We start from the raw sequence: 4,908 nt of genomic DNA, 5'->3' as shown, positions 1-4,908 counted from the left end.
GTGATGGGGAGCTAAATATTCTTTTGCATAAAGAACGAATTGGAATTGTTCACTTTTTAGTAGACTGATAAGATGAGTATAGTACTCAGATATTTAGTTCTCATGAATGATTTGCAGTAATTATGGGACTTCAGTGTCAGAAATTGATCTAGCAAGCATTTGAATTTTAATGGATACTAACAGGATAGCATCAAGTGTTTAGACATGGAAAAAGGATAGCAGCTGAGATCTAAGGTTATCTGGTCCAGCGGGATTGTTGTCACCAATTTTTCGGAATATCTATTGGATGCTTTAGATCATTGATATGTTAGATTCGATGAGATCGATTCAAGAGATTTGCTAGGTTGTATTGGTTTTAGGACTTTCCAAAGAAGGATGAAACAGTTTTGTTCAACTAGTAACGCAAGTCAAAATTCAGCAAAGGAGTTATTATTCATGGCAGGATAATCGGTATTCTCATTTCAGGTGTTATCTCAAGTTATGAGATAGATATCAATATATATTGGCACTGAGGAGGCCATTTGGGAACTTGAGAGTCGTATGCGTACAGATTATCCAGAGCTATTTTGAATTGTTGTATTTTCAGATTGTAACTTATAAAATGAAGCAGTTTGAATAAAAGATGTTTATTCAGTATTTTACTGCATTCAGTACTTAAGATGTATTTCGAGGACGAACTATCTTAAGTGGGGGAGAATGTAGTAGCCCGGTTCCATTTTACAAGATTAAGTGATTTTAAACATGTTAAAAAATGACATATAATTTTAAAAGTGTCAAAACATGTTTATGGAGTCCTTATTTGGTGAAAATAAGTTGAAAATCAGATCCGAAACGTCCGAAAATGGTAGGGTAGGTCTCAGGGGTCCAAAAATGAGTTCGGAAGGACCAAAATAGTTCGGAGCATACAGACTAGTTCGGGCCCTCCGAACCACTTTGGGCCGTCCGAACTCCATAGGGCCCAGGTTTCTAAATGGCTCGGACAAGTGGCAGTTCGGACCGTCCGAACCCAGTTTGGATCGTCCGAACTTCGCCTATAAATAAGCGATCCGAAATTCAGAATTTCACACCAAAATCAAGTTTTCTCTCTCGGTTCTTAGGCTTTTCTAGGGGTTTTGGGGTGTTTCCAGCCTTCCTAGGCTTGGTCCGGAGGTTGGCTAGGTGCTCCGGGGTTGCAGCGGAGCGATACCCAAGTTCTGGGGCAGTCATCATCAGCGGGCTGACGACGGACGCAGGTATAGCTCTGGCTCCTTATAGTAAATAGGGAGTATGCTATAGCGTAGTTAAGGCTTTTAGAATAAGATTATAATGCATGAATATTTTGCATTGTAGTGCGGACTATAGGCTTGGACATAGTGCTGGTATAGCTTGCCTAGTAGAACTAAGGTACGTAAGTACAGACTGAGATAGCCAGCTGAATATACATGTTTATGTGTTGCATTATTATATGTCATGATATGCATGATTTACTGTTCATGATTTGTATGCGGCATTTGCATACCATGTTGAACCTGTTATCTTTTTGAGATAGCCAGTTGTTTTAGGGTCGCTCAGCCCTAGGGTTGTTGTTATTATACGATCGGGTACCGTGTGACATCCACTGGATCGACGAGGCAGCGTGTGCGGTTTACCCAGGACGGTGATAGTCCAAGATCGGGTTCAGTATGTGTGGCACCCAATGGATCTTCGGAGCAGCGTGTACATATTGGAGGCGCCTGTGTACTGAGCATGATTTTACAGAATTGATCCCAGTTTACCCAGAGCATTCATAGTTCATGTTGCATGTATCATATAGACCTGTATATTCAACACTTTACGTACTGGGCGTTAGCGCTCACGTCCCTGCTTTTATCTCGGACACCCCATTCGACGGGGCAGGTTTGCAGGTGGATCAGGAGCGAGAGATGTAGTTGGTTGGTGACCAGGGCTTGGTAGCAAGAGTCTTCAGAAGAGTTTTAGATTAAGATTTTAACTGGTATTTATTCGATTTGGTTGTATTTAAGATTTAATTATCTTGGGGTTGCATATCTTTAAGATTTTTCGCTGTCATTTCTCTTATTATGTTTAATTAAGTTAAATGCATGTTTAAGCTTCTGATTAGTAGGTGTTTACAGCGTGAGTCACTATAGCTAGAACTCAAGATATGATTTTTCAAGAATGCTGCGCGAGATGGAACTGCACTAGTGCGCCCGCACTGTCTAAAAACGCTAAAAAAATAAAGTGCGAAGCTACAGCGCGCCCGCGCTATCTCGAAGTTAGATTTTTTTACTTTTTTCGGAAATAAAACTTGCAGAATTTTGTGGGCTTTTATTTGTTGGGTTTAGAGCACATATATAAAGAATTTGAAGGCACACAATTTGAAGGAGGAGCCGCACAAGAGAAAGCACACGAAAAGGCACAACTTTGAAAGAATCGAGGGGAGAAGAAGCGGCACCCAAACAACACAACCACACACAACTACACATTCAAGTAGGCTTGGGACACAGATTTGAGACGTAGGAGCGAACGCCAAGGGATAATCGAATTACACGACAGAGAAAATTCATCTGGGAACGAACTGTGATTTTTATTATCTGTCTTGATTTATTGTGAAACTTTTTAATATGTCTATGTGTTTAATTATTTTATTATAAAATTATTGGTTGTTTCTAGAGATTGACGGGTCTTGATTTTATTTTCATGTTTTGAATATTATTTTGCATAATATTATTTGTTCTTAACAATTTATTTGGGTATTCTTGATTTGATTGCCTTTCAATTTACTGGTCATAGATTGAATGTTAAATTTATTTAAAATTTGGCACTCTGGAGAGGAGATTTTGAATAGGATCATAAGAAAACACAACCTATGATTTTTTGTAGAGTTTGGGAGGCCTACAATTTCTTTTGAGGTAACTGAAAGAGAACCATAGAACTTGATTAAATTATTTTGTTGTTTTATTTCTGATAGGTATATCGAAATTGACATTAGAATAATAAAATTTACTCGGCTCTCGGGAGAGGCAGTAAATAACACTTGTTACGCCTTAAACGCATATAAATCTCGAATTATGAGATTAATATTTTTAATGCATTAACAAGTCTTATTTCTCTATGTTTTGATGATTAACAAAACTAGGTTAAAATGTTACTAATATTTACATTGAGCTTATTACAGAGTTAAAATTTTCAAGATGAATTAAGACTAAATTCATACTCAAGATCAGAAACAAAATTTGAAGAAGTTTACTGCTACGGGATCGGAACCTCCGATTGGAGATCGGAACCTCCGATCATGATCAGAAGCATCTTCGGAAGCTAAGGGTGGATCGGAAGCTCCGATCATGGTTCGGAAGGTCCGATCATTTTCTAAGGGATTTTTATATTGTTCGGAAGCAGATCGGAGGCAACGAAGTGAAGCAGATCGGAAGCACCGAACGTGATCGGACGTTCCGATCCTGAACGGCCGCCTGATAATCTTGTCCGGAAGACTTTTGCCCGACACCATATTTATTGCGCCGATCGGAAGCTCCGAAGTGGATCGGATGTTCCGATCCAGTACACCCGCATGTCTCAGAATTCAAAATTCGGAAGCTCCGATGCAGGGATCGGAAGTTCCGATCGATGCCAAAATTTCAGCTATAAAAGGAGGCATTCCGAGGCCATTCAATCCATCCCAACATCTTCAAGTCTCTCAATCCTCTCAAGCATTATTCAAGCCATTTGTTGAGCAATTTGTAGCCCCTTTTGAGTGTTCAAAATATATTCACATATCGAGTTGTATTCGGGGTTGTAATATCGAGGGTTGTTAGTTTGTGAGTTGGTTGCTCGGTTTTGTAAACACTTGTGTGTGAAGCCAAGTGTATTTTACGAGTGTTGAGGCTATCCTTCGAGCCCTTAAGGCCAAGAGTGTTGAGTTGTATCGGCGCGGTGATCGTGTCAAAGTGTAAGGCTATCCTTGGAGCCATCAAGGCCAAGACGTTCGAAGTGCTAGTGGATCCTTGGTTAATCGACTTAACCAAGAAGGGGAGACGTAGACGATTTATCGTCGAACTTTCATAAACATCTCTTATCCCTTTTACTGCTTTATTTACATTACGCATTTATTTACTGCACTTATTATTTGACTGCTTAAGTCTTCCGCTTGCGTACTTGCATAATCGCTTTAAATTGCTAAAGTTGCCAATAGAACCTAAATTCCCCCCCCCCCCATTAGGTTCTAACAAGTGGTATCAGAGCCATTTGAAAATACTTTTCAAATCCTTTTTATGGCAAACCTAGCGAGTGATTATGCTCAAGGGCAATCTACTAATCGTCCTCCTCTTTTTAATGGCATAAACTACGGGTATTGGAAAAATCGTATGTCCCTATATATCCAATCCGTAGACTATGACCTATGGAAAGTGACGGTGAAAGGTCCCTATACACCTATGAAAATAGTTGATGGGGTTGAAATTCCTAAGGGAATGGATGACTTTTCAAAAGAGGACATGAAATTAATTTCGCAAAATGCTAAAGCTATGAATATCTTGCATTGTTCTTTAGATATTAACGAGTACAACCGGATATCGATGTGCTCATCCGCTAAAGAGATATGGGACAAGCTAGAGATATGTCACGAAGGCACCAACCAAGTGAAAGAGACAAAGATCGACTTACTCCAACTCAAATACGAAACATTTGAGATGGAATCCAATGAAGATGTTGACACCATGTTCCGAAGGCTTACTCAAATCATCAATGAGTCAGCACAATTGGGAGAACAATATCCTACCAAGCAAGTTTGGAGGAGAGCTCTTCGTGCCCTACCAAAAGAATGGGATGCAAAGAGAACCGCCATCATCGAATCCAACAAAGGGGACACTGCCGCCTATGATCTTGATCAACTACATGGGACCCTAAAAACCCATGAGTTAGAAGTGTCCACGAGAA

Source organism: Henckelia pumila, chromosome 4 (assembly GCF_033568475.1).
Source record: "Henckelia pumila isolate YLH828 chromosome 4, ASM3356847v2, whole genome shotgun sequence".
NCBI classification, from domain to species: domain Eukaryota; kingdom Viridiplantae; phylum Streptophyta; class Magnoliopsida; order Lamiales; family Gesneriaceae; genus Henckelia; species Henckelia pumila.
Note: the sequence above shows the minus strand (reverse complement) of the source record.